Genomic DNA, 12671 nt, shown 5'->3' with positions numbered 1-12671 from the left:
AAATATTTTAATAAAATCTAATAGATGAGACTCATTTTATATCCATCCACCGGAATTAAGAATTTTCAACATTTGTTGTTCTTAATTTGTTGGTGGTGGTTGTTTTAGCTTGAACTATTTTAGAGAAAATCCAGAAAGCTGACGTGTTGTTTTTCCTCTGCTTCAGTGTGCGTCTCAGCCTAGCTTGTAATGCAGTAATACCGTCAGCAACGTCACCCATACTCCTCCCTGTTATCTAATATCTAGCCCATAGTCACATTTCCTGTCTCTCTTAAAGATGTGTTTTTACAGTATATTTATCTGAATCAGGATTCGAACAAAGTCTACGTGTTATATTTAGTTACCTGATGTCTGTTTTAATGTAGAGCATTCTCATCCCTCTCCAGCCTGCCTTTTATTTCATGTCACAGACTTGCTGGAAAAAAACAGCTTAATTTCCCTGTCCACTATCCCCATTCTGGACTTGCCTTTTTGTTTCCAGGGATAGGGGGGTGGTATTTGATGTGTTCCCATAGCTCGAAAGCCCTGATTGGCTTCAGGCCCAACCTCTGGATCAGAGTGCTTGGTGACTGGTGCCCGTGGCGGTCCCATAGGTGGCCTCACACAGGGCGCCCAGCAGGAGGTGAACGTGTGTGAGCCTGAATTTCCTACCAGCCTTCACAGGCTGCTTTTATCATTGTAGGTCTTCGCCTCATCAGCTGGTTACAGAATGCTGATTTTCTACTTCTGTCATTTCACTTTGATTGGCTGAAATTTTTCTTTAAAAAATAGAAACAAATATTCTGTATCTGAGTTAAGGAAAGCAGGACAGTTTGTGAGTTCTTTTACTTCAGTTGCTTATTTTCAGGCCAAGAAGTTGGTGCCCTAGTTACTTGCAGTGGTGACAGTGATTTTTATTTTGTTTTTGACTTTGTTTTTCTTTATCATTATGAATGCGAGGATTTTTTTTCATTTTTTTAAGAAATAAGCTTTTTATTTTAATTCCAGTATAGTTAACATACAGTGTTACATTAGTTCAGGTGTACAATATAGTGAGTCGTCAGTTCTATACATCACTCAGTGCTTTTTAAAAATGTTTTAAATGTTTAATTTTTTTCGAGAGAGACAGCATGAGCGGGGGAGGGGCAGAGAGAGCGGGAGACCGAATCTGAAGCAGCTCCGGGCTCTGAGCCCGATGCGGGGCTCGAACCCACAAACTGTGAGTTTTGACTGAGCCACCCAGGCGCCCCTCGTTGCTTATCTTAGTAACTTTTTTTTCCTTTAAGGTAATCTCTACACCAGTTCAGGGCTTGACCTCACAACCTTGAGACCCAGAGTCGCGTGCTCCACTGACCGAGCCAGCCAGGCGCCTTGACCTGTGTACCCCTCCCCCCACGCACCTTTCCTCTGTTTCCAGCACTGTGTTCTCTGTAGTCAGGAGTTGGATTCCTGCTTTCTCTCTCGCCTGCCTTCCTCTCACCGGCTCAGGTCACCCGGCATCGGACCCTGAGGCAGCGCCCACGGTGCCGCAGGGGCGGAGTTCATTCCGCGCCGGCGAGTACTGCGCGCGGGTGCGCCCTTGTCCTCCGCGCTGCTGGAAACATCGGGGTGCGTGAGCCCCTTCGAATCAGCACCCCTGTGTCCCTCGGGTAAACTCCCAGCGGTGCTCTTGCGGGGTCATAGGGGAGTTCTGTTTTTGAGTTTNTCCGGTCCGGGGCCGTCCGCGGGGTCCTGCTCGTCGCCGCCCTTCAGGTTCCCCCGGTTTGGCGGCACACCTGTGGGGTGGCTAGAAGGGTTTTTCGAATGAGCCAGTTCATTTCGAGAACTTCCTTTTTCTGGCATAACAAGGGGTCCCAAACTCTTCCCGTCAGTTTTCTGACTTCTCTGTGGAACCAGCTCTTTCTCCAAGGAGCCCTGACCCCTTTTAGTGGAGAGTAATTTTGGAGATCACAGCCCAAGTGCCAGAAATGCTTACTATTTAAAAGTTTTTTTAATTGTTTACTTAGTTTTGAGAGATACAGAGTGTGAGCAGGGGAGGGGCGGAGAGAGAGGGAGACACAGACCCCGAAGCAGCTCCAGGCTGCGAGCTGTCAGCACAGAGCCCGACGCGGGGCTCGAACCCACGAACCGTGAGGTCATGATCTGAGCAGAGGTTGGACGCTTCACCGACTGAGCCACCCAGGTGCCCCCAAAATGCTTATTATTTTTTTTTACTGCTTGTGTTTTGTTTCACAGCCTTTATAGTGGAAAGAGCCGGGAGATATTTATTTCTTGTGGGAAAAACATCCATGAATTTCTCCTCATATTTCCAGCTCAGATTTGGCCTAAAAGGGTTTATACTTGATTTCTTTGCTTTAAAAAATATTTTTAAGTGCTTATTTATTTGGAGGGAAAGAGAGAATCCCAAGCAATCTCTTTGCTAACCCAGGGGCCTCAATCTCATGTAATGTGAGATTACGGCCATAGTCGAAATCAAGGCACCCCTGATTTAAAGAAATTTTTAATCTTCTTTCTCTTACATTGAAAATCTTGTTTTATAACTGTACTAACACAATTAACTTGTTTTATTCTATCACAGAGTTAACTATATAATACATGATAATGCCAATATTACTGCTAATAATGAGAGTAATATTTATTTGTAAGATACTTGTCCTTGGAGTTAGAGTCTGCTAGGAATGTAAAGTCAAAATACTGTTTTCTAATGTCACTTGGAAAAATTATTTTTTTCTGTATGGTGATGTAACCAATCTGATACATTAGACAATTTCAGTTTGGTTTAAATTTAAATGACATGGTTCCAAAGTTGAAACTGTGTAATCAGTTGCATTTAGAAGAGCTTTGCTTCCATCTTTACTACATTTTGGTCTGTCTGCTCAAGGAAGGTTTCCCTCTGTAGGTGTGCTCAGGTGTGTTTCTCTGTTTGTGTCTCCACCTCTCGTGGAAAGGATGCTCGCTGTGCGTGTGTCGTGTGCCCCTTGCTCTCTCCACCTGACCGTGCGCCGTGTCGCCGCGTCGCCGCGTGAAGAGCTCCCTCGTTCCTTTACTCCGGAACACGCGGGCACCGGGGCTTCCTCGGCCTGTGCCCTTTGCTGGCGCGTTTTCCGACCTGTGCCACGTGAGTAACCGCACGGGGCAGTCACAGTCCCGCTGGGTTGTCTGTGGGGAGGCCCGCGAAGTGGGGTGGCCCAGTCGGAACGCCCGTGTCAGTGTGATTGGGGCCAGTGCTGCCGAGTGCTGCTCGGGGGCCAGGCACCTGTTCGCGCCCCGCCCGAAGTACAGCGTGGGTCAGACTTTCAGGTTTTTACCAGTTTGGTTGTTGAAAAATGGCATCTTATTGTCGTATTTTGAAGTCATTTTATCATCAGTGAGGTGGTTCATCCTTTTTTATAGTTGAGTCATATTTATCTCTTTTCTGAGCTGTCTGGTGAGTGTCCAGGGTTGGTTGTTTTTTGTTTTTTTGCACATTCCTCAGTGAGTTACTGGTGTTTTTCTTTTCAAGTTTTAGGAACTCTATTATTTTCTGTCTTGTGGGGACCAATGAATGGTTCATTCTTACAGGACGAGGCCCCTGCCTTGGTAGCAGCAGAGGCGGCCCCTCGCAGCCCCGGCCCCTCCTCTGGGCACGGCCCCTGCAGGCTNTCAGGGTGGCAGCCTCGGGAGCAGCTTGCGGCCTGGAGCGGGTGTCAGGCTGGCCAACTCCAGTCTCTGGGGATGGTGCTTGAGGGCGGCCGCGTAGGGGGCATCTGGAGTGGTTCGGTCGGCCGTGAAGACGCTCCTGGAAATGTCACCCGGGAGCCCGTGGATGCCAGGTGACAGTGCTGCAGCCTGGACCCTGGGTCCCACGTAGAGACCAGGGTGGACGCGCCCGCGGGGCCCAGGTCCAGCTGGAGACCAGCACTCTGCTTTTTGGCAGAGTGAGGAGTGCAGACACCCCCGCCGCCAGGACACATTATATATTAGAAAGCTGTGCTCCTGCCGTTAGCTGAAGAGGTTTTTCCCCATGTGTCACTTGTGTTTAGGGCTAACACGTTGTATGGTTTTTTGTCCTCCAAATGGAAGTTTATGTTGTCAAATTTGTTAATGTTTGTTTAGTTGCTATATATCTTTAATATATAATTTTAAAAATACGGATTTCTATAAAGATGTTTGCTTATTACACAGTAAAAATTTTAAAAGGCCACATGTGACCTGGATGTGTGGACGCTGTAGAAAGGTTGACCTTACAGCTGCTCATAGAGATGTTCTCTGTGACTGTGGGCAGACTGTGTGGGAAACTGGGGGGTCTGGAAGCTGTGGAATCCCGTTCAGAGGAACCAGCACGGCTCAGTAGATGGAGTGATGGCATTTTGTGTGTGTGAATGTGTGTGAGAGAGGGAGTGGGGTTCCCAAGTGTGTAGATGAGGAAATCCATTTTTAAAAATTTTATTTTAATGTTTTATTTATTTTTGAGAGAGAGAGACACACAGCATGAGCAGGGGAGGGTCAGAGAGAGAGGAAGACACAGAATCCGAAGACAGGCTCCAGGCTCTGAGCTGTCAGCACAGAGCCTGACGTGGGGCTCGAACTTACAAACCGTGAGATCATGACCTGAGCTGAAGTCAGACGCTTAACCGACTAAGCCACCCAGGCGGCCCCAGATCAGGAAGTGTATTAGCCATAACATATCTGGACTTTATCAGGGAACTCAGCAACGTCTTTCATTCATTCTATTCTTGTGTTTTTGGGTTGGGTCTAGGTAGGATTAGATGAATGAGGAACCAGTTGTGCTCAAAGGGTGTTTGTTTAACAGATTAGCACCAAGCTGAAGAAATGTTATTAGTTGGTAACTAATAGGCAGATGACTCAAGAATTTAAATTTTACTGGAACCTTGTGTGAGTCAGCAATATTAGGTGGGGGCCAAAAAGCTAATGTAATCTTAGATCGCATTAATTACAGGTGTAGTATTAGAGATCGCAGTGTCCTTACGGGTGACCAGGGCTACACACGTGGAGTTCTGTGATCACTTCTGGACAGAGTGTCAGGCGGGGGGGATAGAACACCAGTGTGTCCAAGAGAGAAGCGAACCAGTGGTAAGTGGGTGTGGAATTCTGTCACAGGAAAGAGAACAGTTGGAGGAACTAGAATGCTTGCTCTACGTCTCCGTAGGGACAGTTTTGTCCCTGCTGGGTGGGTGCTTCTGACATCAGCGTGTGCAGGCCAGGGACCCAGGAACATCCCAGGCACCCTCCATGCTCAGCACCGTTCCTACAATGGTTATCTGGTCCAAAATGTCATAGAGCCGAGGTCAGGGAACCCTTTCTCAGACTAACGCGGTTTGACTGTAACCCCTAGTAAGGAAGGAATTGCATTTTGCTCTGTAGCCCTGGGCACTCGCAAGTGTAGCTGGCATTAAAATTTCACGCCTGCCCCATTTCCCCAACCTGGAGCACATGTCCTGGTAGAAATCTGTTACACTGTATGCGTGTCGCTAATCAGCAGGGGAGGGGGGAATGATCCTTCATAAGCCACGGTTTGAGTATAGGCCTAAATAATACCAGAGAATAAAATTACGCCCAACTAGTAAAGCTACGTGAGATGAATTTTGCTTTTGTCCAAGACAGCACTTTCCTGCTGTTGAGCTAGAAAGAGCGCGTGCTGCATGACTAGTGAGCTCACTGGTGCATTCACTGGGGTTGTTGCAGGGCTTTTTTTTTTTTAGAGTTTTTTTTTTTGAGAGAGAGAGAGAAAGAGAGACCGAGCATGAGTAGAGAGGGGCAGAGAAAGAGAGGGAGACACAGAATCCGAAGCAGGCTCTAGGCTCTGAGCTGTCAGCACAGAGCCCGACGTGGGGCTAGAACTCAGGGCCTGAGATCATGACCTGAGCTGAAGTTGGACGCTTAACTGACTGAGCCACCCAGGTGCCCTGTTACAGGGTTTCTTAACGTACGATCTGTGAATAGATATCATGGGGTATTTGAACTTGGATGAGAAGATAATTACATCTTTATTTTCAGTAAATAAATTTTTATGAAGTTCTAATTGAAATTCAGCATTTTCTTCACTTAGTACCTTTCTATTCATGTCTACTTAAAAATTAGAGTTACATGAATCAACTCTAGAACTTACTTAATATGCTAATAAAAAAGCACTTTTTACTATGTTAGTTTTTAAAAATCATTATAATAATTGAGTTTTAAGGCAATTTTTTCTCTGTAATCTTCTGTATTTTGATACATTTATAGTTTTTTTTCCATAGTTTATTGTCAAGTTGGTTTCCAGTACATTTACAGTTTTTATTCTGAGAACAAATTGATGGACTTTACTAGACTTCCAAAGGCTCTTTGACAAAATTGGTTATAACCTCTGCACTAGATAAGTGGCTTTTAGGGCTGTTTTGTATATCAGTTGTTCAAATATACTTAAAGATTACAATAGAAACATAGACATAATCTTTGCTCATGAATATGAGAATTGCTCTTTTGTCATATGGGTTTAATATATTCTTTAACTGACCCTTTTTCAGATTTCCAGTATGTGATGTGTGGTAGCTATTCAAATAGAGACTTACACATTTTATGAGGACCGTGGGGAAACGTTCACGTTTTGATCCCCCCTGACTCCCATACGCTGACTCAGGAGCTGGGTAGATTTCTAGCAGCAAACACAGACTGAACTTGCCCTGGACGCTGACAGAGGTGGGGCTCACAGATGTTCACTGGATGCTGTTTGTTGGCAGGTATAACTGAGGCTTTAAAAAAATATGTTGGCTTATTGGTTTTCACGGCAGGCTGTGTGTTCTGGCAGAGAATTGTTTTATTTTTAATGTTTGCAAGTGTTTGTGTGCTGGATGAGTTTTTGTTAGGACTTTACACAAGGGGGGATGTGGGGGCAGGTGTTTCAGTCCAGAAGACTTGCTTTTCATCTGGAAGATGACTATTCCCGCATTTCAGTAAACTTTATCTTTTTTTTTTTTAATTCATTTATTTTGAGAGAGAGAGAGTGAGAGGGGGACATAGAATCTGAAGTAGGCTGTGCTGACAGCAGAGAGCCCGACGCGGGGCTCAAACTCTCGAACTACGAGATCAGGACCTGAGCTGAAGTTGGACGCTTAACCTACCGAGCCACCAGGCGCCCCTACACTTGGTCGTTCCTCACTTTGTGAGCCAGCATCAAGATGTTAGAAGTGAAGTAGTTGGTTCACACGGAACAGATGTACTGTGTGATGTGTTAGAGATCAGGCCTTATTTTCAGACAAAAAAAAAAAAAATTAATGGAATCGTTTTATTATCGAAATCAAATACATAGATGTAGGAGAAGTGGAAACTCAGTTTTCCTGGATGAGGATCGCTGGGGCAGAGCAGTCGCTCTCACGGGACTGTATCCAGTTTACGTTCCGGCCCAGAGTGACCATGTCCTGTGGAAGTCCCTTCTCACAGAAGGGGACACAGACTCTGGAGTGTTGAGCCACCTCTTGGTAGAGATGGGATTTGAATTCAGCCAAAGTGAAGAGAGGAAACTCTTAATTTGTGCTCTGTGGTTATCTGAAAAGTGGTTCAGTATAAAACAAACCTAAATGGGCTTAATTTTTACAGAAACCTCTTGAGGTTTGGGAGATCAGCCATTTACAAGGTACTATAATTCTGTTAGATTGTTTTTTTTAAGTAGGCTCCACACCCAGCATGGGGCTCGAACTCACAACCCCGAGATTAAGCGTTGCATGCTCTACTGCCTGAGCTGGCCAGGCGCCCCTAATTGGTGCTGTTAGCGGGAAGGGCAGGGAAAAGACCCTTTTGGAATAAATGCCGTGGGAAGAGTGTGAGCCCGGTGAGGACATTTTACATTTTACAGCTGTTACTTAGTTTAAGCTTTCCAGGGTATTAGTTGTTTTGTGAAAGTTTTAGATAATGAAACGCATATAGTTTTAAAGAGTATTCTTAAAGTACTAGTGTTTAAGAAACAGTGTTTATACAAGATTCCAAAAGCCCATGTTGGTTCTGGCTAGCTTGAGCAAAAGGAGATTTGGGGTTGCCCTGGTGAATTTTTACTGGTTTGGAGAAGAAGGCCAATTGATGATCAGTTAACTAATGATACTGATAAAATATTTAAAGGCAAATCTCCACCTTCAATCCTTGGTTCTTTGCATTAGCTCTCTAGAAGTTTATAAGAACCATCTCCAGTTTCCTAGACTTTTTGTTGGCGGTGGTTTTTTGGGTCTCTTGTTTCTGATAAATATTAATCAGAGTTGGCATTAAATCCACCTGAAGTAGTGTTTCATTTTCCCTGTAATAATTCTTGGGGGTAATATTTCTCAGGCAGAGGTTTATGCAAGGGTAAATATACACCTTTAGGAAAGAAAGAAACTTGCTTTTCTGTCGGGAAAAATAATTAAAGAAAGGAAACAGGTGATAGGTTGCACCTGCCTTTCGCGCAGATTAGCGCGGTGAGCGCGCATGCGTTCGTTGGGGGGGGGCGCCGCCGGAGCTGCTGTGCTGCCCGCGCCAGACGGAGGTCTCTTCCTCGAAACTTGCCGCCAGCGAGTGGCGCTTCTGGAGGCACGGGGGACCGCAGCCATGTCGTTTCGTTTTAAATATTGTCTCGGTAGTTTGCACCAGGACTTGTTCTTTTAAGGAAACGTTTATCTTTGTAAAGTTATGACTGTACTGGCTGCAGCGTTATCAGAGTGTAAGCCCAGGGGTCGAGACTTCGTGGCTGCTTCTTGCACATTTAAAGTTCTGTTCCAGGGTTCTTAGCAGTGGAGAACAGGCAAACCAAAGCTAGAAGAATCGGATATTGCTGTTGGAAGTTTGGACTCAGATTTGTTATTTTTTGTTTTAAATATTTTTATTTATTTCTAGGAGAGACAGCGTGAGCAGGGGAGGGTCAGAGAGAGAGGGAGTCACAGACTGAAACAGGCTCCAGGCTCTGAGCTGGCAGTCAGCACAGAGCCCGACGCGGGGCTCGAACCCACGAACCGCGAGATCATGACCTAAGCGAAAGTCGGACGCTTAACCGACTAAGCCGCCCAGGTGCCCCACAGATTTGTTATTTTTATGTGTGAAGCATCGCATTAGAGACTGAGGGAGGGCCTAGAACAGTGAGCGAGGCCCCTCGGGGAAGCTGCCGCCTAGTGGGAGCGCGGGCTGCTGGTGCTTTATGCAGTTTGCTCCTCGAGACAAGCTGCTCATTTTCATTTATAATTGAGGGAATTTGAGCTCCCATGTGTCAGGCAAGCCACTCAGAGATGCAGCTCTGCAGCTGAGGCCAGCTTCTCTGCGCCCTGCTGCGAACACCCGGTGCCCGTGGCCCGATCGGCGGGAGGAGGCAGGCACCTGCGCGGCGCGGGCCTGGCCTCCGGCTGCCGCCGAACCGTAGGAGTACTGGTGTCTGGACGCCACTTCTGTCTGCGACGGTGGTTGTGGCAAGTCATCGACCGCCGTGCTGGCAGAGTTCTTTCTCGTCACTGATGCTCCTGGAAGTCCTCCCGCACCTGTTGTAAAGAAGAGGAACAAGTCCCGTCACTCTTCTGCAGGGACGAAGGGACTGCTGAAACCGAGGGGGCTGCAGGGCTCGGGTTTGAAAGTTCAAGCGCCAGGGGGGCAGCTCGCGCTGGCCGCGTCTCCGCCCTCCCCTTGGCGGGCTGCGTGGCTGCAGTGTAAACACACTCACCCTCTGTGGACCTTCTTTCCCAGCCCCTTGAGACGAATACCTAATTCATGTTTGAGGAACTAAATGCTGAGCTCTTAGCATCTGGCACATGGTTGCCCTTAACATATGTTAGTTACTATTATTTGTTTGGTCATTACATGCAGAATTTTAGGTTCAAGGACTTCCATTTTAGTCTTCTCGGGTCTGAAAATTCTGTGGACCTAGTCACACAAGCCAAACTTGTATTTAGCTGAATAGTTGAACACAATGATAATTTCTTAATTTATTAAGGATGTATTCTAGTAACAGCTATACTTGGGTATTCTGTGTGATGTTAAGGTAACTGGGAAAACTAAATATTTATATAACTTTTTTCTTTTCTTTTTTTTTCTTAGCCTGTGCACCTGTGCGAAGGGGAGGGCTAGAGGGAGATGGAGAGTGAGAATCACAGGCAGGCTCCGCGCAGGGTGTGGACGTGGGGCTCCATCTCACAAGCCATCTCACGGACCGTGAGATCATGACCTGGGCCGAAGTCCAGAGTCAGAGGCTTAACTGACTGAGCCCCCCAGGCGCCCCTCAGAGTTCATATTTATTAGCACTTATCTAGTGCACATGACATTAAAAGTAGTTTTAGAGGCTGCTTTATTTAGGCTTGGTAGAGCCTGGAAATTTGTTTCTTTAAAAACATCACCAGAAATATTAGTTCTCTGTAGACGGAAGTACTGTTATTTGTTGGATCTCTACCCTTGGGTTTACTCCTTTTTTTACATTTATTTCAGCGTTTATGTGAGGTCAGTAGCTGAACCGTGTTAATAATGGAGATTTGTCTTGATGGTGCCCTTTCTTACCTATAGACAGTAGTAATCTCTGCGTAAGGGGTTTCCGGAGGGTGACGGAGGGGTCTCCTCCTCCCCGTGCTCGTGTTCAGTTCGTTTTTGGTTGGTCCCTGTGTTCTTGCCAAGCTGGGCGTTCTTCCCAAATCTTTCATTTCTGGTACTTAGGACTTACTCGTTGACAGTTCATCGGAGAAGGTGGTGCCTTCCTGTCTTCGGAATCCGTAGCCACATCTAACGGTTTTAGTCTCGTCATGGGCGATGGAAGGCAGTCCTGTTAGCAGAGTGACTGGGTGGGAGGTGAGTTTGCCTGACTGGTCTCGCTTCGTCTATGAAGCAGTAGCCGGCGGAGGATCCGGAGTGGTTCTGCCGGTTCCTGTGGGAGGCTGTGTCTGTAACGTAAAGACGATCTCAGAGTGGTGGCGACAGGAGCCCCAGAACCCGGGATAAGCTTGGGCTCCGTGGTGACGGCCGGCACCTGTACAACTGAATACAGACAGCCATTCGTGTTCTCTGACCTCTGAGGAGGTGGTGGACAGGGAGGGCTGACCCGGAAGTGGAAGCACTGCCTTGAGTAGGGCTGGTGGAGGGGGGCAGGGAGCTGAGGAGAGCGGGCGGCCAGGCACCGGCAGGTGCTTAAGACAGCACCCCTGGGGAACCGAGCAAGTGCCTGGCGAGGTCGCCGTCACTGATGCTGAGACTTACAGGCGGACTGACGGTTCGGTACCTGACGAGGGTTTGGGGACTGCCGGAGTAACACATGGAGGTGCACGTTTAAAGAGGACGCCACTCGACTTTCTCTGCTGCTTCTCCCCGCCTCAACAAAGAAGCAGTTTATGTCACTTGGAGACCAGAACAGGACTGATAGAGCTCCCATTTTGCCAACTCCTAAAGCTGTTTGCAGTCTGACTCCCATACCCATGGCCTTACTTCAAGCCAGGATCTGTGGTTCCATGGTGGTGGTGGTGGTTTTTAACACACATGCTCACTTTCTCTGTTTTCCCCTGGGGCAGTGGGAAACGAGAAGTGACTACTGCCTGGTGTTCGGACGGGGTCTGAGCAAGCACAGTAAAGCTACGCGGCTATAAATATGTCTTACTGTCTTGTTTTCTGTTTTAATTTTCCTGCAGTTTGTACGGTTAACCACATTCTAATATCTTGTAATAATTGTAATAAGTCATGGTTATTAGTGAAGAATCAGTGGGTAGGTTGGAGGAAGTACAGAAAAGCTTACTTGTGATGGATTTTGAGCCCACAGAAAAGCCATCACCAGGAGTGACATGATCTGACTTTAGCAGAGTTTTGGGTGGATTCTAGACGTATTTTGAAGGTGGGATGACTTGATGTGCTGGTGTGGAGGCTGAGGAGAGGGAGGAGTCGGCAGTGGGGCTGAGGGCAGGGAGAGCGGATGAGGAAGTGTGCTTTTCCTGGGTTCAGGGAAATGATGGGGTACACAGGAGCCATGCACCTTAGCCCTTTGGCTCCCCAGGTAAAGTGTCCCCCACAGAACAAAAACCAGACCCCCTCTGATGTAGTGGTACAGCCTGCGGGATGTGAACCACTGAGTCTTACGGTTACAGCAGGAGGCCTGGAAGCTGAGTCTCCCCTGAATAAACTGCATTGTAATTAACTGGAACGGGAAGAGAGGGGGTCACGGGAGGGGCGCCCTGTGGCTGCAGGCGCTTCGGCTGTCTTACGGTGGTGTTCCTCTGCTTGTAAGGCCATCGTATGTATCCCCAGAGGTCAGCGTTTGGGAAAAATTAAATGGTGTTCGTTGATGTTGGGCAAGTGGTTCATATGAAAATTAGTTTCAATTATATTCTGCAAGAGTTAAGAGTTTCCATTTACTCACATTCGTGTGAGAATTGGAGCTACCATTTCCCTCGTGGTTTTAGAGCAGTTTCTTCATTTTTAGGCTTTAGAATTTCAAGGCTGGAAAGGACGTCAGGGACTGGTAGGCATGGACTTTGGGGATCATTGGATCTTTTTTCACCTGTGGATTTGCCACATAACTGGGCAAGATCCTTAAACTTTTTGTTTTAATGACCAAATCTTGAAAATAGGGTTTAGTAATGAATCTGCTAACCCGTGTCATAGAAAGACACGGCAGAGTAGTGTGTGTCGGGGTGCGCCTGACACGGGCTGGAGACTCATTAGCCCCAGCTGTTACCAGCTGCTGCACAGCATCGTCCTGTACGCGAGGCAGGGACAGCGCAGGCTGTAGGTGACTT

The 12671-nt window shown here is 47.0% G+C and overlaps 1 protein-coding gene across 1 annotated transcript in view; it reads left to right on the top strand.

Annotated features, from left to right (window-relative positions):
- Positions 1 to 3007: 3007 nt before the first annotated feature.
- The window catches only part of AFDN (afadin, adherens junction formation factor), a 116307-nt gene continuing 106643 nt past the window's right edge, over positions 3008 to 12671 (top strand). The window contains exon 1 of the mRNA XM_077757384.1: positions 3008 to 3097. The gene's annotated coding sequence lies outside the window, so the exon portion shown is untranslated. The remainder of the gene's footprint in view (positions 3098 to 12671) is intronic.

The sequence above is a fragment of the Crocuta crocuta genome, unplaced genomic scaffold (assembly GCF_008692635.1).
Source record: "Crocuta crocuta isolate KB4526 unplaced genomic scaffold, BGI_CrCroc_1.0 scaffold506, whole genome shotgun sequence".
Taxonomy (NCBI): Eukaryota; Metazoa; Chordata; class Mammalia; order Carnivora; family Hyaenidae; genus Crocuta; species Crocuta crocuta.
Note: the sequence above shows the minus strand (reverse complement) of the source record. Positions and strands in the feature narration are given on the sequence as shown.